General features: G+C 43.8%; 2 long non-coding RNA genes across 2 annotated transcripts; one reads left to right on the top strand and one right to left on the bottom strand.

Annotated features, from left to right (window-relative positions):
• Positions 1 to 515: 515 nt before the first annotated feature.
• Positions 516 to 4870, bottom strand: LOC131383046 (uncharacterized). Its single transcript, XR_009212758.1, has 2 exons — positions 4640 to 4870; positions 516 to 4482 (listed from the first exon to the last, which is right to left on the bottom strand). It is a non-coding gene; the product is annotated as an uncharacterized LOC131383046 (long non-coding RNA).
• Positions 4871 to 7109: 2239 nt separating this feature from the next.
• On the top strand, positions 7110 to 22755 carry LOC131383045 (uncharacterized). The gene is made up of 3 exons (XR_009212757.1): positions 7110 to 7923; positions 10825 to 10934; positions 22573 to 22755. It is a non-coding gene; the product is annotated as an uncharacterized LOC131383045 (long non-coding RNA).
• The last annotated feature ends 4213 nt before the right edge of the window (positions 22756 to 26968 follow it).

Below are 26968 nucleotides of genomic sequence, written 5' to 3'. Positions count from 1 at the left end.
ATAACTTTTACCTCTCTGTGCATGGCAGCACAGGCCTATAGTCCCAGCTACTTGGGAGGATGAGGTAGGAGGACTGCTTGAGCCTTGGAGTTCAAGACCAGCCTGGGCAACACAGTGACAGCCCATCTCAAAAAAAAAAAAAGATAAACACTTTTACCTCTAGTAACTGATCACAACAAAGCCGCCATTTCATACCATGGGAGACTCCATGGTTATCTAGAATCAAAGATCTTTCATTCCCTGCCCTCTTGCCAAACCACATTTCAGGAGTCAGCATTGTTCTAATCGATGCCATTTGTCTTGACACTATCTGAAGTGAGCTAGACTTCAAGGTTTGAGAGCACAGTCTCCTAGACCGCAAAGTTTGCCCAGGCCTCTGATACCCCCTGCAAGGAGGTCCCACAAGGTTAGTGCACATGGTTTTAGGACATCCCTCACCTCTGACCTAACTGCAAGTTCAGGAAGTTTCCAAAACGACCTACAGGTTCAAAAATTCACTAAAAAGAATCACAGAATTCTTTGAAAGCTGTTATACTCACAGTTACAGTTTATTTCAGGGAAAGGATAGAGATCAAAATTAGCCAAAGAAAGAGATTCATAGAGCAGAGTCTGAGAGGGTTCCAAATGTGAAGCCTCTGGGGTCCTCAGAATGCATTACCCTGCTGATTTGGATGTGTGAGACAACACATCTAGAGTACTGCCAATCAGGGACAGTCACCTGAGCTTCAGCATCGAGTTTTTATTGGGGCTTCATTACATAAGGTATGAATGATAGACTTATTGTCCATGTGGTTGAACTCAGTCTCCAGCCCCCACCCCACTCTCTGGAGGTCAGGCTGATATCACCTGGCCTAAGGGGCCTACCATGAGTCACCTTGTTAGCATAAACTGTCAAATGGTTGTTCAGCCATACCCTGAATATATTTATATATATCCAACAGAAAGCCATATATATGTCCCCCAAAAACCTGAACAAGAATGTTTATGGCAGCACTATAACATCTGAAAACTGAGAACTACTCAACTGCCCAGTAACAGTAAAATGAATAAACAAATTAACAAATTGTGTCACAGTCACACAATGAGCATTTAGAATAATAAACAATATGGATGGATCTCACAAAAATATTGAGCAAAGAACCAGGCGCAGTGGTTCATACGTGTAATTCCAGCACTTTGGGAGGCTGAGGCAGGTGGATCATGAGGTCAGGAGTTCGAGACCAGCCTGGCCAACATGGCGAAACCTCGTCTCAACTAAAAATACAAAAATTAGCCAGGCATGGTGGCAGGCCCCTATAATCCCAGCTACTTGGGAGGCTGAGGCAGGAGAATTGCTTGAACCCAGGAGGTGGAGGTTGCAGTGATCCAAGATCGTGCCATTGCACTCCAGCCTGGGCAACAAGAGCAAGACTCTGTCTCAAACAAACAAACAAACAAACAAAAAACAAATTAAGCAAAGGAAGCAGACACAAAGGATCCAATACTGTATGAATCCATGTATGTAAAGTTCAAAAATAAGCAAAATGAATCTATGCTGTCAAAATACAGAAGAGTGGTTATCACTGCAGAGAAAGTGCCTGGAAAAGGGATGTGGGATCTTGGGGGGCTGTAATGGCTCTTTCTTGACCTGGATACTAGACAAATAGATGAGTTCAATATGTGAACAGTCACCAAGCTGTAGGCTGATGATTTGTACACTTTTATGTATATAAAGCATCTTTAAAAATCATGTAGGGGCATCTGGGTTCTCTCCCCTGAGGTGCCAGTGACGGGTCCAGTACCTGGAAGTCCCTATCCTATGCTGAAAGAGAGGTACACCGGGCACAGTGGATTATTCACTTCAAAAAGAGTAGAAAATGTGCTTTCTCAACTCATAGCTGCAAACTCTACATTGAAAGATACTGAGGCTGACATAGCAGCTCATGGAAGAGGGGAATCTATGCAAATGAAACTGGGCAAAACTTTAAATGAGAAAATATGATGAAAGCTATCTTCCCCTCAGTGTCGCAGATGGTAATAATGAAACTTATTGTGTCTTACACAACAGAACATACTTGTACACTATCATAACGCCAGCTAAGTTGTGGCATCATTTTGAGACCAATCATTTAGAATTTAAAGAAAAAATGAAATATTTTAAGTGTAGATATTATGGGCTGTTTAAAAGCCAAACATTTTATACCTTTTCTCGAACTCCTGAGCTCAGGTGATTTGCCCACCTTGGCCTCCCAAAGTGCTGGAATTACAGGCGTGAGCCACCACACCCAGCTTGTTATCTTTTCAAATTAGAAAAGGCCATCGAAGCATCCTAGAGATTTTAATTTCTAATAAAGTAAATATTCATAACTGTAACCAATATCAATAAAAAATCCTCTTTATGGTCCTCAATATATTTTCTTTAAGAGTAAAGAGTTCTTGAGACCAAAGCATGAGAAAGTCACATAGATTATCCTCAGCCTTGTTACTAGGCTTAGTTCTTCCTCATAAGGAACTGCTGCTTTGGAATTCCAAGCACGTATGTAAGTCCCTGGCTTGGCTGAGGTTACTGGTTCTTCTTGTTCTTTTTTCTTCTATTTTTCTAATTTTTAAGTTCTTTTTTACTCAGCATTTCCTTTTCAGTTTGTTGCTTTTGCTTATTTGATTTTTGTCCAGCATTGTGTTTTGATTCCATTATAGAAATCCGTTCTTCAGGTGAACTATACAAGTGATTTTCTTTTTAGGTGATTTGGACCAAGCTTCTCACTAGCTTTTCCCAAAATTAAGCCGACCTGGAACACCTTGACTCCAAGCCCAGTAGTAAGTCCCACATGCCGCAGGGTCTCTCAGCCATCTCTGCTGAGGAGGGACCCTTATTGGCAGCTAGAATCCTTGAGACCATCGTCAAGGACAAGCCGGCTAAGGTGGGGTTGGTCTGGGACATCCTGACTGGGAAAGCAGCGGCCATGAAGTTCATTGATGAGACTCAGCAGATCTCCTCCAGCCTCCAGACACCATCCACAAAGTAGGAATCATGAAGGCTCAGATCACCCCAACATAGTGAAGTATTTGCTGTGATCGATAGTGAGGAATCTCTGCCTCATCACAAAGCACGCTAGCGACAAGTTTGTGAATACCTGCTCACAGCAGCAGGAAAGAGGCCTGAAGCAAATTCCATCAAAAGTGTCTGCTGTGCAAGCTCTTACCAGAAGTGCATTGTCCACAGATATTGTGTATTGTCACCAGAAATGAATTGTCCATGTTAACATGAACATCACAGATTGGGTTCAGGAATAAATTCACCTTTCACAACAAGCTGGATACCTTTTGTGGCAGTCCCCTTAGGCTGCCCTGGAATTATTCTAGGGCCACAAATATGAGCTGGTCAATGTATGGCGTCTGGGAGTTACCCTGTATATACTGGTAAATGGATGCTTATTTTTCGATGGACTGAACTTCAAGGAGCTATAGGAGCAGGTACTGAGCAGGATGTATTCCATTCCCTCCTCCATGTCCCCGGAGAGTGAAAACTTGCTGAAGAAATTTCTCATTGCCAGTTGCAGCAAGAGAGGCCCTTCAGAGCACAGTGTCAGGGGTCCATGGATGAATGTGAGTCATGAAAGCGAAGAACTTAAGCGCTGTGTGCAGCCACTCTCCCACTGGGAGGACGCCCTGCAAACTAAGTTCATGGTATCCATGGGTTACAGACAGGAGGATATCCAGGACTTGCTGAGGAGTATGAGGAAGCCGTGGTCACCCGCCTGCTCCTGGGTTCTCCTTTCATCCCAGGAGGTACAGCTCAGGGTCTCTGCCAGCCCGGAGCAGCAGTGGTGTCAGCAACCTGCCTTTCCCATCTTTCACAGCCTGAGAGTACTCAGAGGAGCCACCCAGAGTCTGAACAGGATCAGGAGACAGGGCAGAAGGGCAGCAACACAGCAATGCACCAGCCAGCTCCCTACTAGCCTGGAGGGGACGAACCCCGCCCCCGCTGTGAACAGGGACCTCTCCACCAACACCAAAAAGAGCAGGAATTCCTCACTCGGGGCAAAAGCCGGTTTGGCCAGACCTCCACCCAGAAGGACAACGGCAGCCCCACAGCGCTGGGGCCTGAGGCCTCCTGGGCTCTTGCCTCTCACCTCTACCCCGTCTCCCCGGCCACCAGCCCGGGAATCCCAGTCGGTCTCCTTGCAGCCCAACCAAGCCTCGGCGCCGCACCCCACGGTGAGCAGCTGGGGGATGCCCGCCCGGCACAGTCCCCCCAGAGTGTTCCTGCGGCCTCCCTTCTACCCGCGTCATCAGCGGAGTGGGCAGAGCCCCCGATGGGACCAGGTACGCGCGGCCGGGCAGCCCAACAGATGCCAGCCCCAGAAATGGGGCCCAACAGGGTGACTCCAGCCTCTCCCTCTGGTAAAGGCGGCGACCAGCAGAGGGCCGCCGGGAGCTTCTTCAGCAAGTTCAAGTTCAAGTTCACAAGCTGGACTCAGCTGCCGGTTTGCCCGAAGGAACCTGAAAGCGAGGACGGAGGAGGACACGATTCACAATTAGAAATTAGAGTCACTTTTTGATACAGAAAAAAAACGAAAAATAAAAAAAAAACCCCAAAACAACAAAAAATTACCCTCGCCCTCTCCCAAATATTAAACAGAGCTCAGTAGGTGCTCACAATAAGAACCCATCCTTCGTCTGCAGTATTTAAACGATTGTCGGTGGAAGTTCACCTCGTGCTCCTCTTTCGACAGCCGTTGGGTAACGGATCAAAACCCTTAACGGCCGCGGCTGGAGCGCGATCTCGGGGCACCGAGGGGCTTCGGGCCCGAGCGTCCACCGCTCATCTCCTGGGCTTGGGAGGTTTTCGCAGCGGGGGCTCAGCCCCAGATCCCGGGGCTCAGGAGGAGCTGGGCCGGGCTGCGGGAGGCGTTGAAGCCCCAGGAGAGAGTTTTGCACTACGAAAAAACCATATGCAAATTGCCTGGGAAGAGCTTAGATTCTGTGGCCAAACTGCAAGCGGCCGTTGCTAAAATGGGAAGCATTTACAGGAAAAAGCAAACGGTTTCATCGAGGTGGATTCGACGACAAACAAACTAAGCGAAACGATCGCGGGAGTCGACGTGGAGACAGATAAGCTCTGACCAGACGCTTAGTACTTCATCACTAGTCCCTGGCTGCTGCTCTGTGGATAACAGCAGCTCATGTAAGCCAACTTCACAAAACCAGGGGCCGTCCACCTCCTTCACGCAGGCATGAGGAGGCTTCAGAGGCCGAGTCCGAAGTGGCCAAGCACAACTTCCAGGAGTAAGAGGGGCATTTCATAATGACTAGGGGTCAATTCTCCAGAAAGACATAGCAGTCATTAATATGTAGGGACCTAACAACAGAGCCTCAAAATATGGAATCCATCAAAGGAGAGAACTGCAAGAAAAACCAGACAGATCCACTGTTACAGTTGCATATCTCAAAACCTATCTACTAGTAATTGATGGACTCAGGACATAGCTGAGCTGAAGGGCATCGTCAATCAGCTGGACCTGTTGATATGTATAGACTACTTCATCCGACGAGTGCAAATATACACTCTTCTCAAACTCAGATGAAATATTCACCAAGATAGACCATGTTCTGGGGCATAAAACACACTTCTAACAAATTTGAAAGAGTAAAAATCTTACAAAGTATACTCACATCACAATGGAATTAAACTGGAAATCACTAACAGAAAGACAGCTGGAAAGCCACCAAATATTTGGTTATTAGACAACATGGTCCCAAATAACACATGGGCCAAAGAAGTCTCAAGAGAAATGTTAAAAAATATTTTGAACTAAATGAAAATGAAAATATGACTCATCAAAATTTGTGGGTTGCAGCAAACCCACATTTGGTCATTAGACAACATACTTCCAAATAACACATGGGTCAAAGAAGTCTCAAGATAAATTTTAAAAAATATTTTGAACTAAATGAAAATGAAAATACGGCTTATCAAAATGTATGGGATGCAGCAAAAGCAGTGCTAGAGGAAAATTTATAGTATTAAATGAATATATTAGAAAAGAAGAAAGATGTAAAAAAAAATCTAAGCTTCCACCTTAGGAAACTAGAGAAAGAAGAATTACATAAACCTAAAACAGAAGAAAAAGATTAGAAAAAAAATGGATGACATTAAAAAGAGGAAAATTATAGAGAAAATCAAAACATAAAAGCTGAAACCAAAAGCTAAATCTTTGAAACAATAAGTAAAATTGATAAACTCCTGGACTGGCTAGCCAAGAAAAAGAGAAAACACAAATTACTAATATCAGAAATAAAAAAGTTTATCTCTACTAATCCCACAGACATTAAAAGTCTAATAGAGGTTCTATGATAGCCATGTAAGAAGAAAAAAGTCGGCCAGGTGTGGTGGCTCACGCCTGTAATCCCAGCACTTTGGGAAGCCAAGGTGGGCAAATCACAAGGTCAGGAGATCGAGACCATCCTGACCAACATGGTGAAACCCCATCTCTACTAAAAATACAAAAATTAGCTGGGTGTGGTGGCATGCGCCTGTAGTCCCAGCTACTGTGGAGGCTGAGGCAGGAGAATCGCTTGAACCCAGGAGGCAGAGGTTGCAGTGAGCCAAGATTGCGCCACTGCATTCCAGTCTGGTGACAGAGCGAGACTCCACCTCAAAAAAAAAAAAAAATTTTTATGCCCACAAATTTGATAACTTAGATGAAATGGACCAATTCCTTGAGAGAGACAATCTACCAAAACTCACCAAAAGAGAAAGAAAATCTTAATAGACCTATATCTACTTTTAAAATTGAATCAATAATCAATAATCTTCCAAAAAAGAAAGCATCAAGCCCAAGTGTTTTCACTGGTGAATTCTAAGAACTAATACCACTTCTCTGCAATCTTTTCCAGAAAATAGAAGCGGAGGGAATATTTCCTTATTTCTATGAAACCAGCATTATTCTAATACAGAAACAAAAGATACTACAAGAGGGGAAAACTACAGACCAATATATCTACTATGTACAAAATGTATCTTTTTTGTGTCTTTTGTACTGGAGATATAAAAATTCTCGACAACATATTAGCACGTGAAATCTGCTATGGTTTGAATGTTACTGTCCAAAATCCAGTGCAAGAGTATTAAGAGGTGGGGGTTTTGCAGCCTTCAGCATTGTTCCATTCTGCCCCTTCAGCCATCTAAGGACACAGTGTTCTTCCCCTCTGAAGGATGAGGCAATAAAACGCCATCTTGGAAGCTGAGAGTAGCCCTCACCAGAAAACTGAATCTGCCGGTGCCTTGATCTTGGACTACCTAGCTCCAGAGCTGTGAACACATTTCTGTCCTTTTAAATTACCCAGTCTCAAGTATTTTGTTACAGCAGCACATATGAACTTACACATAATTCAACAATGTATAAAAAGAATTACACGCTATGACAAAGTGAGATTTATCCCAGGTATGCAAGGCTGGTTTGACAGGAAAATCAGTCACTATAATCCATTACATCAATAGACTAACAAAGAAAAATCATATCAATGCAGAAAAAGTATTTCACTCAATAGATGCAGAAAAAGTATTTCACTCAATAGATGCAGAAAAAGTATTTCACAAAATCAATCATCCATTCACCATAAAAACTTGCAGCAAACTAGGAATAGAGGGGAACATCCTCAACTGGATAAGGAATATTTGCAAAAAACCTACAACCAACATCATAATTAATGGTGAGAAACTATATGCTTTCCCCCTTGGATCAGGAACAAGAATGTCTCCTCTCACTGCTCCTATTCAACATTGCACAGGAGGTTCTAGCTAATACAATATGACAAGAAAAGAAAAGGCATCCAGATTTGGAAGGAGGAAATAAAACTGTCTTTGTTCACAGATGACATAATTATTTATATAAAGAAATTGCAAAGAACCAACAAAAAGTGATCATAAGAAGGTTGCAGGTAGGTTAATATACAAAAGTCAATTGCTTTCCTATAAATTAGGAATAAATAATTGGAAGTTAAAAAAATTCTAGTGAGATATACATAACATAAAATTTACAATTTTAATCATTTTTAAGTGTATTAATATAATTCAGTGGCATTTCATTAAGTACATTCATAATGTTTGACAACCATCACCACTATTTCAGAAATTCATCATCCCAGACAGAAACTCTGTACTTACTGAACAATAATTTCTCATTCTCCTTCCTCCAAGTCCCTGCTGACCTCTATTCTACTTTCTGTCTCCATGAATATGCCTATTCTACGTATCTTATATGAGTGGAATCATATAATATTTGTCCTTTTATGTCTTTCTTATTTCATTTCACATAATGTTTTCAGGATTCATCCGTGTTTTGGCATGTATCAGAACTTCATTTCTTTTTATGGCCGAATAATATTCCATTGTTTCCATTCCAGTTATTTCCACATTTTGTTGATTGGTTTATCCATTGAAGGTCATTTGGGTTGTGTTCACCTCTTGACTATTATGAATAATGCCACTATGAATATTGTCATACAAGGATCTGTTTGAGTCCCTGCTTTCAGTTCTTTAAGGAATAGACCTAAGAGTGGATTCACTGGATGATATGGTGATGCTACGTTTAATTTTATGAGAAATGGCCAAATTGTTTTCCAGAGTAGCTGCAACATTTTACATTCCCAATAACAATGCATAGGGTTCCAATTTTTCCACATTATAGTGAACATTTGTATTTTTATTTATTTATTTTTCAGACAGAGTCTCGCTCTGTTGCCCAGGCTGGAGTGCAGTGGCACAATCTCGGCTCACTGCAACCTTCGCCTCCTGGGTTCAAGTGATTCTCCTGCCTCAGCCTCCCGAGGAGCTGGGATTACAGACATGCGCCCCCATGCCCAGCTAATTTTAATTTTGTATTTTTAGTAGAGACGGGGTTTCTCCATGTTGGTCAGTCTGGTCTTGAACTCCCAACCTCAGGTGATCCACCCGCCTTGGCCTCCCAAAGTGCTGGGATTACAGGCATAAGCCACCGCACCCGGCCTTGAACTAAAGGTTTTTATTTGAAGTCCAGTTTATTTTCCTTTTGTTGCCTGAGCTCTTAATGTTATATCCAAGCTATCATTGCCAAATTAATGTCATAAAGATTTTCCCTTTTGTTTCCTTCTAAGAGTTTTATAATTTTAGTTATTAAGTTTAGGTCTTTGGTCCATTCTGAGTTAATTTTTGTATATCGTATAAGGTAAGGGTCTAACTTCGTTCTTGGCATTTGGACACCCATCAATATTTGTTGAAAAGATTGTACGTACCAAATTGAATCGTCTTGACACCCTTGTCAAAAAGTAATTGGTCATATATAGGAAGGTTTCCTTCTGGGCTCTCAATTCTATTCCATTCTCCATTTATTTATATATCTGTCCTTATTTCCCTTGTGACTTCTTCTTTGACCTGTTGGTTGTTTCAGCATGTGTTATTGTATATATTTGTTAGCTTTTCAGTTTTCCTTCTTTAATTGTTTTTTGTTTTTGAGACGGAGTCTCGCTCTGTCACCCAGGCTGGAATGCAGTGGCGCGATCTCAGCTCACTGCAACCTCTGCCTCCTGGGTTCAAGTGATTCTCCTGCCTCAGCCTCCCAGGTAGCTGGGATTACAGGCAACCACCACCACGCCCAGCTAATTTTTGTAGTTTTAGTAGAGATAGGGTTTCACCATGTTGGCCAGGCCGGTCTTGAACACTTGACCTCAGGTGATCCATCCGCCTCTGCCTCCCAAAGTCCTGGGATTACAGGCATGAACCAACGTGCCTGGCCTCTTTCTGTTATTGATTTCTAGTTTCATTTCATTGTAAGTGGAAAAGATGGTATGATATAATACAATATGATACAATATTTTATTTTAAAAAATAGAGATGGGGTCTCATTATGTTGCCCCGGTTAGCCTCAAAGTCCTGAGCTCAACCTGCCTTGGCCTCCCAAAGTGCTGGGATTACAGATGTGAGCCAATGCACCTGGTCCAATCTTTTAAAATTTATTAAAATTTGGTTTGTGGCCTAATATGTGGTCTCTCTTGGAGAATATTCCATTTGCATTGAGAAGAGTGTGTATTCTGCTCTTGTTGAGTACAGTGTTCTGTATATGTCTGTTGGGTCTCACTAGTGTACAGGGTTGTTCAAGTCTTTTCTTTCCTAATTACTCTTCTGCCTGGTTGTTCTATTCATTATTGAGTGTGGGTTATTGAAATCTCTAACCATTATTGTAGAACTCCCTTTATTGTATTGGAGAACTCCCTTTAATGTATCCCTCCAGGCTGGGCGCAGTGGCTCACGCCTGTAATCCCAGCACTTTGGGAGGTGGAGGTGGGTGGATCACCTGAGGTGGGGAGTTCCAGAACAGCCTGACCAACACGGAGAAACCCCATCTCTATTAAAAATACAAAATTAGCCAGGCGCGGTGGCGCATGCCTGTAATCCCAGCTACTCGGGAGGCTGAGGCAGGAGAATCACTTGAACCCAGGAGGCAGAGGTTGCAGTGAGCCGAGATCACTCCATTGCACTCCAGCCTGGGCAACAAGAGTGAAACTCCATCTCAAAAAAACAAAACAAAACAAAACATATATAAACATATATATATATAAACATATATATATAAACATATATATAAACATATATATATAAACATATATATATATATATATCCTTCCATTATTGTATTTCTCTCTTTGATTCTGTCAGCTTTTGCTTAATATATTTTGGAGTTATGTTATTAGATGTGTATAGTTTACAATTGTTACATATTCTTAAAAAATTAGTTTTATCAAAATGTAATATCCTTTGTTATCTCTTGTAACTTTGGACTTATAATGTTTATTTGTTTGTTTTAGAGACAGCATCTCACAGTGTTGCCCAGACTGGAGAGCAGTGCACTGCAACCTCGAACTCCTGGGCTCAAGTGATCCTTCTGCCTCAGCCTCCGGAGTAGCTGGGACTACAGGTGCATGCCACCATGCTTGGCAATAATCTGTTTATCTGATAATAATATAGCCACTTCATCTCTATTTTTGTTACTATTTGCATAAAGTATCTTTTCCATTATTTTACTTTCAACTTCCTCGTGTCTTTGTATCCAAAGTGAGTCTATTATAGACAACATATGGTTGGATTATACAGATTACACCAAATGTATAAAAGATATACATGAGGAAAACTACAAAACTGTGATGACAAAATCAAGAAGATCTAAACATTAATAAATGAAGAGATATTTCATATTCATGGACAGGATGATTCATATTGTTAAGATGTCATTTCTTCTCAACTTGATCTATAGACTCAATGCAATCCCAATCAAAATCCAAACAAGTGAGCTAAGGAGTTCCAGACCAGCCTGGGCAACATAGTGGGACCCTGTCTTTAAAAAAAATTTTTTTTTAATTAGCCAGGCTGGCGGTGCACACCTGTAGTCCCAGCTACTTAGGAGGCCGAGGTAGAAGGATGGCTTGAGCCCAGGAGTTTGATTGCACCACTGCACTCCAGCCTGGGCAACATAGTGAGATGTCGTCTCTAAAACAAGCAGAAGAAAAAAAATTATGCTTAGATCTAGCAAGATCCAGTCTCAAAAAAAAAAGCGGGGGGGCGGTGGGTATTCTGAAACTCTCTGTACATTCTGTTCAATTTTTCTGTAAACCTAAAACTATACTCCTCCCCCATAAAATCTATTAATTTATTTAAAAGTGAAGTTGACTTTTTAACACAAAATGGGAAAGGCTTTAGGCAGGAAAGCCACATGGTCAGATATAGGTTTTGAATAAAGCTGCCTGGAGGCAGTATGAAAAGCCATAGTGGGGTGGTAGAGTGAAGCAGAAGGGGAAAGTGTACAAAGCCTGGCAGCAAAGAGTAATGCACGGTCCAAGTAGAAGAGGGTGACAGTCTCAGCTAGAATAATGAAGAAGGGAACTAGGAAGTGGGCTTGAGAAATACTTAGGGGGTCAAATAGGCAAGATGAGGTGATTGGTTTTATTTGTACAGTAAGAGAGGGAAAGGAAAGAATGACATCCAGTTTTCTAGCATAGGTGATGAGGTGGGTAAAATTCTACTTAATTAGATCTCAAGTTCCCCTTTTGTACTCTCAGATGGCACTCACCTCCATTCCTTTATCATCATAGATGGAAATATTTAATTGTGGGTTTTTTTGTTCATTTGTTTTGACACAGGGTGTTGCTCTGTTACCCAGGCTGGAGTGCAGTGGCACCTTCGCAGCTTACTGCAGCCTCAACCTCCTGGGTTTCTAGCAATCCTCCCATGTCAGCCTCCCAAGTAGCTGGGACTACAGGCACGAGCACCACACCCAGGGAATTTTTAATTTTTTTGTAGACACAGGGTCTCACTACGTCGCCCAGGCTGGTCTCAAACTCCCAGGCTCAAGCAATCCTCCCACCTTGGCCTCCCAAAGTGCTGGGATTGCAGGCCTGAGCCACCATGCTGAGCCAGGCTTATTTGTTTCCTGGCAGTCTGCTTCTCTAGATTGAAAAGGCAGTGGGGTGGAACCATGTCTGGTCTTGCTCATCCTTCTATCCCAGCCCTAGCACAGTGAGCGGCACAGAGTAGGCACTTGATAAATAGTTGTCAACAAATATAGACTGTGTCAATTATACCTCAATAAATCGGTAAAAAAATTTAAAAATGGACTGAGAAAACGAACATACAGGAAGAAAAGACACTTTAAGAAGTTCCTTTTTGGAGCCGGGCACAGTGGCTCACGCCTGTAATCCCAGCACTTTGGGAGGCTGAGGCGGGCGGATCATGAGGTCAGGAGTTCAAGACCAGCCTGACTAACATGGTGAAACCCCATCTCTACTAAAAATACCAAAATTAGTGGGGCATGGTGGTGTGCTCCTGTAATCCCTGCTACTCGGGAGGCTGAGGCAGGAGAATCACTTGAACCTGGGAGGCAGAGGTTGCAGTGAGCTAGAGATCGAGCCACTGCACTCCAGCCTGGGCGACAGAGCAAAGACTCTGTCTCAGAAAAAAAAAGGAAATTCCTTTTTGGACATGGTGAGTTTGAAATGACTGTGCAAAAGTCCAGGTGGAGATAGCCAGGAGGCAGCTGGAAATGAGTTTGAGATTCAGGGAGAGATTAGGTCTGGAGATAGAAAGTTGAGAGTTAAGGCCAGGCGTGGTGGCTGATGCCTGTAATTCCAGCACTATGGGAGGTTGAGACCAGCGATCACCTGAGGTTGGGAGTTTGAGAACAGGCTGACTAACAAGGAGAAACCACATCTCTACTAAAAATACAAAATTAGCAGGCATGGTGGTACATGCCTGTAATCCCATCTACTCGGGAGGCTGAGGCAGGAGAATCGCTTGAACCCTGGAGGCGGAGGTTGAGGGGTGAGCCGAGATTGCGCCATTGCACTCCAGCCTGGGCAACAAGAGCAAAACTCTATCTTAAAAAAAAAAAAAGAAAGAAAGTTGAGACTTAACAGCATGTCATAAAATAAACGCAGGAAACAAATGTGTAGGAGCAGACTCCAATGAAGTTCAACATTTAATGTCATTTACTTCCTCCTACTTCTTAGTCAATCACCTCTGCCTTATCCAAGTGCACTTCACCTTCCCCTGTGCTGCTCACAGGGATGGCATAAGACACAGCCCCAGGGGACACATTACTATGTTGTGCTCCAGGGAGGGCCTGCCTTTGCCTTCATGACCTTTTCCAAGGTGACATCATGTGCCTATAATATCTTTTCCCCATTTGCCAACTCAGTTTTCTCCAATTCCTTAAACAGCCAGCGAATTCACAGAAATCCTCTTCCATTAAGTCCTTTTGCTGCAGACCACAGAATAGCAACTATCTTGAATATTCTGACCCCTGAATAGCAAATTACCACTCTGTTGAATCAAAATGTGGAACTCTTACTCGTTCGCAGTTCTTTTTCCAATTAGATGCATTGTTGCTTACTCTTAAAATCAACTTAGGTCTCTTTCCTTTCTTTCCTCTTTTTCCTTTCCTTCCCTTCCTTCCCTTCCCTCCCTCCCTTCTTTCCTTCCTTCCTTCCTTCCTTCCTTCTTTCTTTTCTCTTTTTCTTTCATCTTTCTTTCTTTTTTGAGATGAAGTCTTGCTCTGTCACCCAGGCTGGAGTGCAGTGGCACGATCTCGGCTCACTGCAACCTCCACCTCCTGGGTTCAAGTGATTCTCCTGCCTCAGCTTCCTGAGTAGCTGGGATTACAGACATGCACCACCACACGTGGCTAATTTTTGTATTTTTAGTAGAGATGGGGTTTTACCATGTTGGCCAGGCTGGTCTGGAATGCCTGACCTCGTAATCTGCCCTCCTCAGCCTCCCAAAGTGCTGGGATTATAGACATGAGCCACCACGCCTGGCCTATTTATTTATTTTTGAAACCGGGTCTCACTTTGTCGCCCAGGCTGGAGTGCAGTGGCAAGATCATGGCTCACTGCAGCCTTGACTTCCCAGACTCAATCAATCCTCCCATCTCAGCCTCTCAAGTAGCTGGGACAACAGACACGTGCCACCATGCCCAGCTAATTTTTATATTTTTTGTACAGACAGGGCCTTGCCATGTTGTCCAGGCTGGTCTTGACCTTCTGGGCTCAAACCATCTGACTACCTCAGCCTTCCAAAGTACTGGGATTACAGGTGTGAACCACCATGCCTTGCCCAAATTAGGCTTATCTTGATGCAAACACCTTGTTGTCTGTTGCTATTTGGTTTATTGTTTCTGTGTCATTGTCTGTGTGTTCGGCCATAGCAGTGATGTATGTGTTCTGATCTGGTGCTAACCCTGAAGAAATCATAGGCTGTGTCAGGTAGAGCCATGGACAGTCTGGATTACCTAGCACAGTTCTGTTGAAAATATTCATTTGATATGTCAAACTATGCATTTTGTTTTCTTTTTCTTTGTTTTATATAGAGTCAGGGTCTCACTATGTTGCCCAGGCTGGTTTTGAACTCCTGGCTTCCCACCTTGGCCTCCCAAAGTGCTGGAATTACAGGTGTGAGCCACCATGCCCAACCCAAACTGTGCATTTTGGCTCAGAAAATGTTGTTAGGGCAGGAACACTTGGCAGATTTCTTGGTATTTACAATTAGGCACTTAATACGTGCTTTTTAGAAATAACAACAACAACAAAGGAACTTGAGCTTCTCAAGTCTTAGCTTTGTCTAAAGCCCACAGGGTCTCTTTAGAAAGGATAATGTCTAAAATCAACATTATAAATATATTTATGGGAGACTGATTTGAGTAATAATAAAACTCCAGTCTCCCACAAAAATAAATAAATAAAAATAAATAAGTAAATATATTTATGGTCTATATGCCAATATAGCAACTTCTCAGTGATGGTCAGTAACGGATAAATTACTCCATTTATTAAGTGCCTAATTGTAAATGCCCGGAAATCTGCCAAGTGTTCATGCCTTAACAACATCGGAGAACAACAGGAAGCCTGATCAGCAGTGGCTTTTCCCCTCATAACAAGTGCAGGGATAGGCAGTCCCCTGTAGTCCCAGCTACTTGGGAGGCTGATCAGCAAAAAGCTGCCCATAGTCGCCATCAAGGAGGGACCCGGGCTGCTCTCACCTGTCCATTCTGCCCTTCTTAGTTACAATGGCTTTTGTCCTCACACTTGTCATCTCATAGACAGTGGTGGCTGCTCCACTTCTGAGTTTCGTGTCTCCGGGAAGATAGTAGCAAGAGGTCGGGGGTGGAGGGACAAGGGAAAAAGACATTTCTTGTACTGAGGTATTGCCATTTTATTCAGGAAGGGAAGCCCTCCTTAGTGATTTCACTTACATCTCATTGACCATCTCTCCCTACAAAGGAACAGAGAGACGGAGTTTGTAGCTTTTACAGCTTCTGTGACAGAGCTAGACACGTGAGATGGGAGAAATGATTGGGAGCTGCCAATCAAGTACTTCAGACTTCAGAAAAAAATCGAAACCACATTATTGCATCTGCATATTTCCTAAAATCCTGTGAGCAACACATCTTACGCTAATTTACTTGTGCAGATGTTGATTTCTATCTACATAATTTACAGAATGATCTCATTTCAAAAATTTCCACCCCATAAAATATGAACAATATTACACTCCTTTCTTATTTTCAGTTTTGGTGTCAGTTTATGTGGTCTATTTTATCAAAGTGAACTAGGAAAAGGATTGAAAATATTTCTAGATGCTAATTCAGGTAATTGGGTGAATAAGAGATTTTTTTTTTTCTTTTTTGAGATGGAGTCTTGCTCAGTCACCCAGGCTGGAGTGCGGTGGCACAATCTTGGCTCACTGCAACCTCTGCCTCCCGGCTTCAAGGGATTCTCCTGCCTCAGCCTCTCAAGTAGCTGGGATTACAGGCATGCACCACCACACCCAGCTAATTTTTGTGTTTTTAGTAGAGATGGGGTTTCACGATGATGGCCAAGCTGGTTTTGAACTCCTGACCTCAAGTGATCTGCCCACCTTGGCCTCCCAAAGTGCTAGGATTACAGGTGTGAGCCACCACGCCTGGCCAAATAAGAGATATTTTTAGCCATGTGTCATTTTTTTCTCTTCCTTTCTTCCTTCCTTCCTTCCTTCCTTCCTTTTCTTTTCTTTCTTTTTTTTTTTTTTTATGAGATGGGGTATTGGTCTCTTGCCCAGTCTGGAGTACAGAGGCACGATCATAGCTCACGGCAACCTCAAATTCCTGGGCTCAAGCAGTCTTCCTGCCTCAGCCTCTTGAGTTGCTGGTATTACAGGCATGAGCCACCACACCTGGCTGTCATTTTTATTTTACTTTATTATTTTATTTATTTATTTATTTAGAAACAGGATCTCCGTCTGTCTGTCGCCCAGGCTGGAGTGCAGTGACATGACCTCCTGGGCTCAAGTGATCCTCCTCCCACCTCAGCCTCCAGAGTAGCTGGGACTACAGGTAAGAGCCATTATGCCTGGCTAATTTTTTAATTTTTATTTCTATTTTTTATAGAAATGAGATCTCCTTATGTTGTCCAGGCTGGCCTTGAACTCCTGGGCTCAAGCCATCCTTCTGTTTCAGTCTCCCAAAGTGCTGGGATTTCAGGCATGAGCCACCATATCCAGCCCTGGCTGTCATTTTTAAAGTTAGTTCCTGGTCTTTTCCTCTGTGGTGGCAAAAATTTGACTGGCAAGCAACAGTACCAGAGGTAATGTTACCTATCTTCGCACGTTTGTCCCCGCTTGGCACATTACATAAATTGGAGTCAGCCAGATTCCATGGTTCATGCCTGTCTGTAATCCCAGCAGTTTGGGAGGCCAGGATGGGAGGATGGCTTGAGGACAGGAGTTCAAAACCAGCCTGGGCAACATAGTGAGACCCCGCCTCTACAAAAAATAAAAAATTAGGCAAGGTGTTGAGCACCTATAGTCCCAGCTACTCGAGAAGCCGAGCTTGGAGGATCACTTGAGCCCAGGAGTTCCAGGCTGCAGTGAGCTATGATGGAACCACTGCACTCCATCCTGGGTGACAGAACAAGATCTTGTCTCTAAAAAAAAAAAAAAAAAAAATTAAGGGCTGGGCACAGTGGCTCATGCCTGTAATCCCAGCACTTTGGGAAACCGAGGTGGGCGGATCACGAGGTCAGGAGTTCGAGACCAGACTGGCCAACATAGTGAAAACCCATCTCTACTAAAAATAAAAAAATTAGCTAGGTGTGGTGGTGGGCACCTGTAGTCCCACCTACTTGGGAGTCTGAGGCAGGAGAATCGCTTGAACCAGGGAGGAGGAGGTTGCAGTGAGCCGAGACCACGCCATTGCACTCCAGCCTGCGTAGCAGAATAAGACTCTGTCTAAAAAAAAAAATTAAAAGAAGAAGGCATAAATTGGAGTTGGTGTAGACATAAAGTCAGAGAATGGGTTTTGAGTGTGTGGAGCATTTTTCACGAAGAAGTGCTTTATCTCCATCTTGTGGACAACCCTGTCTTTGCAATGTCAGCAGTGGTTCTCTGGCCTTAACCACACATGAGGATCACGAGGAGGACTTGCAAACAATCCAATATCCAGTCCTCCCTACCCCATCCCCACCAACTCAGTGTGTGTGTGTGTGTGTGTGTGTGTATGATCTGTAGCTGGGCGATAAGAAGCAGGAAAAAAAGATCTGTAGCCAACTTTCATATGCAATTAGGGTTAAAACCCAATAAGTTAGAAAAAACTCTAAATCAGTTATGAATACTAGAACAATCATTCCTTCTATAAGACTGCCATAAAGTAAGAAGAGTAATCTCTGTAGGTAAATTATATAATCTTCCAAAGGCCCTTTTACAACTTGCAGAGAGGAAATCAAGGAGTTGCTAGCAATATGAGAAATCTAAATCCAAATCCAAATTGCTTCCTGTGCAACTCTCCCTATGATGAGGCAGAAATGTGCTGAGCAAAGAGACATGCAAATACACACAGCATCAGACTTGTCCCTGGGCCAAACTGTGAAGTGGTTTCCACCTGATTTTGGTATCATATGTGTTTACTGGCTGCTTTCTTGCGTATATCCTTGTTTAATTCTGGTTCTTCTCATGAATGCCAATATTTGCCTGAGAGCACGGGGCCCTGGAGGGCCTCAGGTGCCCACCCAGATCTTGCTTTTCCCTCCATCTTTTCATTTATTAAAACTAACCTTGCTGGGATCTGATTCTTTCTCAGCTCATTATCTTTTTAAAAAGCTTCTCAAACTAATTCCCACTGACGATGGGTCAGTCTTCATCATGATGCACGCATTACTGGAATAATTTTTTTTTTTTTTTTTGAGATGAAGTCTCCCTCTGTTGCCCAGGCTGGAATGCAGTGGTGCAATCTATGCTCACTGTAATCTTTTGCCTCCCTGTTCAAGTGATTCTCCTGCCTCAGCCTCCTGAGTAGCTGGGATCACAGGCGCCTGCTATCACGCCCGGCTAAATTTTGTATTTTTAAAAGTAGAAATGGGGTTTCACCATGGTGGTCAGGCTGGTCTCGAACTCCTGACCTCAGGTGATCCGCCTGCCTCAGTCTCCCAAAGTGCTGTGATTACAGACGTAAGCCACCATGCCCGGCCTGGAATAAAATTTAGTCATTAAAATAGGAGACCAAGTTCTGCTCTGGCAGTGGTTGACTAGATGGTGCTGAAACCTCTCACTGAAAACAAACTAGAAAAGAGGTACAATATATACCATTAAGAGTGAAAAGACAAGCCAAAGAGTGATAAATAATAAAAGTAACAAAAGAGCTCAGACCCAAAATATATAGGGCTCCTACAAATCACTAAGGATTGACAACACAATTAAAAAATGGCTGAGAGGCCAGGCATGGTGCCTCACGCCTGTAATCCCAGCGTTTTGGGAGGCCAAGCAAAATCACTTGAGGCCAGGAGTTCGAAATTAGACTGGGAAACATAGCAAGACCCCTGTCTCTACAAAAAAATTAAAAAATCAGCTGCGCATGGTTGGGCACGGTGGCTCACGTTTATAATCCCAGCACTTTGTGGGGCTGAGGCGGGCAGATCATCTGAGGTCAGGAGTTCAAGGCCAGCCTGACCAACATGGTGAAACCCTGTCTCTACTAAAAATACAAAAAGTTGACAAGGTATTAACTTTTCTCATATTGCTAGCAACTCCTTGATTTCCTCTCTGCAAGTTGTAAGAGGGCCTTTGGAAGATTATATAATTTACCTACAGAAATTGCCTTGGGACGCTGAGGCAGGAGAATCATTTGAACCCGGAAGGCGGAGGTTGCAGTGAGCCGAAATCGCACCACTGCACTCTAGCCTGGGCGACAGAGCAAAACTCTGTCTCAAAAAAAAAAAAAAAAAAAGAAAAAGAAAAAAGAAAAGAAAAGAAAAAGGCCAGGTACAGTGGCTCATGTGTAATCCCAGCACTTTGGGAGGCCAAGGTGGGTGGATCACCTGAGGTCAGGAGTTCGAGACCAGCCTGACCAACACGGAGAAACCTCATCTCTACTAAAAATACAAAGTTCACCAGGCGTGGTGGCGCATACCTGTAATCCCAAGTATTCGGGAGTTTGAGGCAGGAGAATTGCTTGAACCCGGGAGGCGGAGGTTGCAGTGAGCCGAGATCGTGCCATTGCACTCCAGCCTGGGCAATAAGAGTGAAACTCCATCTTAAAAAATAAATAAAATAAAATAAAATGAGCTGGGCATGATGGCACACACCTGTAGTCCTAGCTACTTGGAAGGCTGAGGTGGGAGGATTGTTTTAGCCTAGGATTTTGAGGCTGCAGTGAGCTATGACTGCATCACTGCACTCTAGCCTGGGTTACAGAATGAGACTCTGTCTCAAAAAAAAAAAAAAAAAAAAATAGGTGAAAGACTTCACAAAAGGGAACACTGAAAAGTCAGTACACATGAAAAGTTTCTTAAGCTCATTATATGCAAAGAAATGCTAATTAAAACCGCAGTGTATATCCCTACTACACCCATGAGAATGACCAAAATTTAAAAGACTAACAGTTGGTCCAAGAGTTGTGGGTTGTTAAGCTGATTAATATTGTCTCCCTCTACAACCATGCTTGACTCCAAAAAATAAAGAAAATAAAAAATAAAAATACTGGCCGGGTGCAGTGGCTCACGCCTGTAATCCCAGCACTTTGGGAGGCCGAGGCAGGCGGATCACAAGGTCAGGAGATTGAGACCATGCTGGCTAACACAGTGAAACCCCGTCTCTACTGAAAATACAAAAAATTAGCCGGGCGTGGTGGCGGGCGCCTGTAGTCCCAGCTACATTGGAGGCTGAGGCAGGAGAATGGCGTGAACTCGGGAGGCAGAGCTTGTAGTGAGCTGAGATTGCGCCACTGCACTCCAGCCTGGGGGACAGAGCAAGACTGTGTCTCAAAAAAAGAATAAATAAATAAAAATAAATAAATAAATAATAAATAATAAATAAAAATACTAACAATACCAAGTGATGGTAAACAGCTGAAACTCTCATACCCCACCGTGAGAGTGTAAATTGGCATAGTCACTTTGGAAAACTGGTTAGTGGTATCTGCTAAAGTTGAACATATCCTATGACCTTGCAATTTCACCTTTTGCAGAAATAGATGCAGATAGGTACCAAAGACATGTTTTTGTTGTTGTTTTTGAGACAGAATTTCGCTTTTGTTGCCCAGTCTGAAGTGCAATGGTGGGATCTGGGCTCACCACAAACTCCGCCACCCAGGTTTAAGCGATTCTCCTGCCTCAGCCTCCCGAGTAGCTGGGATTACAGGCATGCACCACCATGCCCAGCTAATTTTGCATTTTTAGTAGAGATGGGATTTCTCCATGTTGGTCAGGCTGGTTTCAAACTCGCGACCTCAGGTGATCCGCCCACCTTGGCCTCCCAAAGTGCTGGGATTACAGGCATAAACCACTGTGCCTGGCATCAAAGACATGTTTTAAAATGTTTTAAAAAAGGCCGGGCGCAGGCTGAGATGGCGCCACTGCACTCCAGCCTGGGTGACACAGCGAGACTCTGTCTAAAAAATAAAAATAAAATAAAATAAAATAAAATTCTTGAGATGTACCTGGAAGTGCTCTTCAAACTTTACTGTATGTTTGACTCACCTGGAGATCTTGTTAAAAGGTAGATTTTATCCAGTGGTCTGCGGCAAGCTCCAGTTGATGCCCATACTGGTCCACTGAGCATGCTTTGACTAGCAAGGACCTAGGGCACTTCCCAAACTATGTTCCACCAACAGTAATGTTTTGCAAATTGTTAACATTATTAAATTACTAAAACATAATAAAAATTTACTTTAAAAACAATACTGGCTGGGCACAGTGGCTCATGCCTATAATCCCCATACTTTGGGAGGCCGAGGCAGGAGGATCACTTGAACTCAGGAGTTTGAGACCAGCCTGGGCAACAAAGTGAGACCCCATCTCTACAAAAAATACAAAAATTAGCTGGATATGGTGGTGCATGCCTGTAGTCCCAGCTACTGGAGAGACTGAGGTGGGAGGCTGACTTAAGCCTGGGAGGCAAAGGTTGCAGGGAGCCAAGATCACGTCACTGCACTCCAGCCTGGGCAACAGAGCCAGACTCTGTCTCAAACGCGCGCGCACACACACACACACACACACACTATATATATATGTGTGTGTGTGTGTGTATATATATATATAATTTTCAGGTTACTCTTATTTTGTAATAATTTGCTTTTAAAAGTCACTGTGCCATACCTGAGAATAATAACCTCATAAACATAAAGCTCAGTAAACAGCTATGTGCCAGGTACTGTGACACTACCTAATTTAATCCAGAAGAATATGCCTGGAAGTGGCAGGAAAGGTCACCCCATGATGAACATGAGCTCTCTGACACTTCGCTGGAAAAGCAGCACTTAGCAATTGGCATTTCTGTGACGGACTGTCTATTGATGGGGCTGGAAAACTTCTGTAAAACACTAGGTGGTAAATATTTAGGCTTTCTGGATATTGAGACTCAGGAAATGCTACCTCAAAGCGAAAGCCTCAGACGCAGCTCTCTCTGACCTCCTCCTGCCCTCCTGTCTCTTCCCTGCTTTCTCCCCCGGGGCAAGCCATAGAAACTAGAATCCTTCTTCTCCACGGTGGGTTATAAAGCCTAAAAACATTATTCTAACTTCTCCCCACCTTTCTGTCTAGAGATGGTCATAAAGAAATTCCCTGACCTATCTGGCTTGACAGTAGGTCATAAGACCCCCATTCCAGGATCCTGTTCCATACCTAAGAGGAAGAAATGCTGCAACAGAGACGCCAAGAAGAACCTCAACAGACAGGTCTTGCTGGCTTCCTTCTCTCGGTCTACTACATTAGATCACACCCTTTGCCACAGTTGTACATGACTGTCCACTCTTCATTGCATCTAAGCATACAAATGGACAGTTTTTCCTGTATCTGTGGGTCTTCATTTTGAAGGCTCCCATGTCATGTAAAACCATGATTAAATAAACTTGTTACACTCTTCTCTTGTTAACCGTCTCTTTTGTTATAGAAGTGTCTGCTGCGACCCTTATGATGGGAAGAAAAGGTATCACACCCTTTTCACCCCTACACAGATCATAGGGTCTATCATAACTGCTCAGCTGTGCCATTATAGCATGAAAGCATAAATATGTAAAAGAATGAGCATAACTGTGGTCCAAAAAACTTCATTGACAAAAAACGTGGAAGGCCATAGTTTCCAACCTTTGGCCTATTGAATCTTTAGTCAATGATATGTGTCTTGTTTTAAAATTTGCATATATTTTACCTGAGAAAATGTTTTAAAATCTATAGTTTGCTCACGCTTGTAATCCCAGCACTTTGGGATGGAGGCTGAGGCAGGAGAAGCCTGAACCGGAGGCGGACTTGCATGACCGAGATTGCCCATTGCACTCACCTGGCGACAGATCGAGAAAAAAAAAATCTATAGTTTGGTTTCTCTCTTTTTCTTTCTCTCTCTCTCTTTCCTTCCTTCCTTTTTTCCTTCCTTCCTTCCTTCCTTTCCTTCTCTCTCTCTTTCTTTCTTTTCTTTTCTTTCTTTCTTCTTTCGTATTTTTTCTGCTGGAGTCTCACTCTGTTTGTTGCCCAGGCTGCAGTGCAGTGGTGTGATCCTGGCTCACTGCAGCCTCTACCACTGGGTTCAGGTGATTCTCCTCTCTCAGCCTCTGGAGTAGCTAGGATTACAGGCATGCACCACCATGCCTGGCTGATTTTTGTATTTTTAGTAGAGACAGGGTTTTACCATGTTGGCCAGGCTGGTCTTGAACTCCTGACCTCAGGTGATCTGCCCACCTTGGCCTCCCAAAGTGCTGGGATTACAGACATGAGCCACTGCACCTGGCCTATAGTTTTTTTGTTTTTTTTTTTTTTTTTAAGACAGAGTCTCGCTCTGTCTCCCAGGCTGGAGTGCAGTGGCACAATCTCAGCTCACTGCTACCTCCGCCTCCTGGGTTCAAGCGATTCTTCTGCCTCAGCCACCTGAGTAGTTGGGATTACAGGCACTCACCACCACGCCTGGCTAATTTTTGTATTTTTAGTAGAGACGGTGTTTCATCATGTTGGTCAGGCTGGTCTCAAACTCCTGATCTCAGGTGATCCACTCACCTTGGCCTCCCAAAGTGCTGGGATTACAGGTGTGAGCCACCGTGCCCGGCCTGACTGGGCTCCTTCTGATTGGTTGCTGCAATCACATGTTTATAGGAAAAATGGTCTACTTGGGGTTTTCCTCCTTCCTTAAAGTTTCAGTTGGAGGCTGGGCGTGGTGGCTCACCCCTGTAATCCTAGCACTTTTGAGAAGCTGAGGTGGGCGGATTGCCTGAGCTCAGGAGTTTGAGACCAGCCTGGGCAACAAGGCAAAACCCCATCTCTACTAAAAATACAAAAAATTAGCTGGGTGTGGTGGTGCACATCTGTAGTCCCAGCTACTCAGGAGGCTGAGGCAGGAGAATTGCTTGAATCCAGGAGACAGAGGCTGCAGCAATTTGAGATTGCACCACTGCACTGCAGCCTGGGTGACAGAGTGAGATTCTGTCTCAAAAAAAAAAAAAAAGAAAAAAGTTTAGGTTGGGTGCGGTGGCTTACGCCTGTAATCTCAGCACTTTGGGAGGCCGAGGCAAGCAGATCACCTGAGGTCAGGAGTTTGAGACCAGCCTGACTAACATGGAGAAACCCCATCTCTACTAAAAATATAAAATTAGCCAGGTGTGGTGATTCATGCCTGTAATCCCAGCTACTTGGGAGGCTGAGGCAGGAGAATCGCTTGAACCCGGGAGGCAGAGGTTGCCGTGAGCCGAGATTGCGGCGAGCCGAGATTGCGGCAACAAGAGCGAAACTCCATCTCAAAAAAACAAAAAAAGTTTCAATTTGATTGTCTGGCACTTTAGCATGAGTGATTCCATTTCGGTTTGGTCCGTTGGGGCTAGTGTAGGAGCTCACTCCAAAATAATGGCCTCCTATAAATTTAACCCAGGCTGTCAAAGATAAACAAAGCTGGACTTTAATTGAAGTGGTGACAACTGATGTTATTCAGTAACTATTGACAGTAGTTGAAACAGCTGAACTCCATTCTAATTTACACGAGGTGCCTGGGTGTTTTAAAGGGAGAATGAGGGTGTAGGAAGGGGGAGCGACAGGGAACGCAAGCGAAACATTACAAAGGGTTGGTCGGTGTAAATGTGAATAGACTGTGTCTGCCAGCTAGGAATTATGTTTTTTGTTTGTTTTGAGACAGGGTGTCACTCTGTCACCCAGGCTGGAGTATAGTGGCATGATCTCGGCTCACTGCACCCTAGGCTCAAGTGATCTTCCCACCTCAGCCTTCCGAGTAGCTGGAGGCTGAGGTGGGAGGATTGTCTGGCTAATTTTTTGTATTTTTAGTAGAGACAGGGTCTTGCCATGTTGCCCAGGCTGGTCTTGAACTCCTGAGCTCAAGCAATCCCCCGCCCCCCGCCTTGGCCTCCCAAAGTGCTGGGATTACAGGCGTGAGCCACCATGCCCGGCCACACCAAGCTGGCAATTATAGAAGTTAGGATTCTATCCTCCCACAGAGACTGGGAGACAGAAGCACTGTCCTCATAATTACATCTTAATTTTTTTTTTTCTTGAGACGGAGTCTCATTCTGTTGCCCAGGCTGGAGTGCAGTGGTGTGATCTTGGCTCACTGCAACAGCCGCCTCCCAGGTTCAAGCGATTCTCCTGTCTCAGCCTCCCGAGTAGTTGGGACTACAGGCGCACACCACCATGCCTGGCTAACTTTTGTATTTTTAGTAGAGATGTGGTTTCACCATGTTGGCCAGGCTGGTCTCGAACTCCTGACCTCAGGTGATCTGCCTGCCTTGGCCTCCCAAAGTGCTAGGATTACAGGCGGCAGCCAATGCACCCGGCCTAATTTTATATTTCTAACTCACCCTACCTTATAGTTGTGTAAAGATTCCTCTGAAACACTTCCCAAAATATCTTTTGCTATAATAAAGAACAAGTGTGGCTGGGCACTGGGGCTCATGCATGTAATCCTAGCACTTTGGGAGGCCAGGGAGGGACGATTGCTTGAGCCCAGGAGAGTTTGAGACCAGCCTGGGCAAAATGGCGATATTCCTGTCTCCACAAAAAATTAGCTAGCTGTGGTGGCATGCACCTGTAGTCCCAGCTACTTGGAGGCTGAGGCAGGGGGATTGCCTGAGCCTGGGAGTCCGAGGCTGCCAATGAGCTATGATGGTGCTACTGCACTCCATCCTGGAGTGAGACCCCAGCTCTAAAAAATACAAAAAAATAAAAGAAAGAAAAGGAAAAAGAGGCCGGGTGCGGTGGCTCACGCCTGAAATCCCAGCACTTTGGGAGGCCGAGATGGGCGGATCACGAGGTCAGGAGATCAAGACCATCCTGGCTAACACAATGAAACCCCGTCTCTACTAAAAATACAAAAAAATTAGCCGGGCATGGTGACAGGTGCCTGTAGTCCCAGCTACTCGGGAGGCGAAGGCGGGGGAATGGCGTGAACCCCGGGGGGCGGAGCTTGCAGTGAGCCGAGATCACGCCACTGCACTCCAGCCTGGGCGACAGAGCGAGAAAAAAAAAAGGAAAAAGAACAAGTGTGTCTACTCTATAGCAGAAATAGAAACTTTGAAAACTGTTTTTCTAAATACGTGCTAGAAGCTTTCACTTGGCATTATCAGTACATCTAATTTTAGCTATGCCAGTCTGCATGGAATGGTATCTCATTTTGTTTTTCAAAAAATACTTTTTTCACCAGCAAAGGAGACAAAATAAAATCATTTAAAAAACTCAAACCAAAAGAAAACATTTAAAAATAATAAAAATAGATTTAAAAAATAGAAAATAAATAGCAAAATAATCAATTTATACCAAACAACTTTTCCCCCAGCTTTTTAGTTGCTACAGAACATTTCTGTCTGGGTGCGGTGGCTCACTCATGTAATCCCAGCACTTTGGAAGGCCAAGGCGGGTCGATCACCTCAAGTCAGGAGTTCCAGACCAGCCTGACCAACATGGAGAAACCCCGTCTCTACTAAAAATACAAAATTAGCCGGGCATGGGCCGG

This window comes from Hylobates moloch, unplaced genomic scaffold, assembly GCF_009828535.3.
Source record: "Hylobates moloch isolate HMO894 unplaced genomic scaffold, HMol_V3 SCAFFOLD_3, whole genome shotgun sequence".
Taxonomy (NCBI): domain Eukaryota; kingdom Metazoa; phylum Chordata; class Mammalia; order Primates; family Hylobatidae; genus Hylobates; species Hylobates moloch.
The sequence above is the reverse complement of the archived record's forward strand: the minus strand, read 5'-3'. Positions and strand labels throughout refer to the sequence as shown.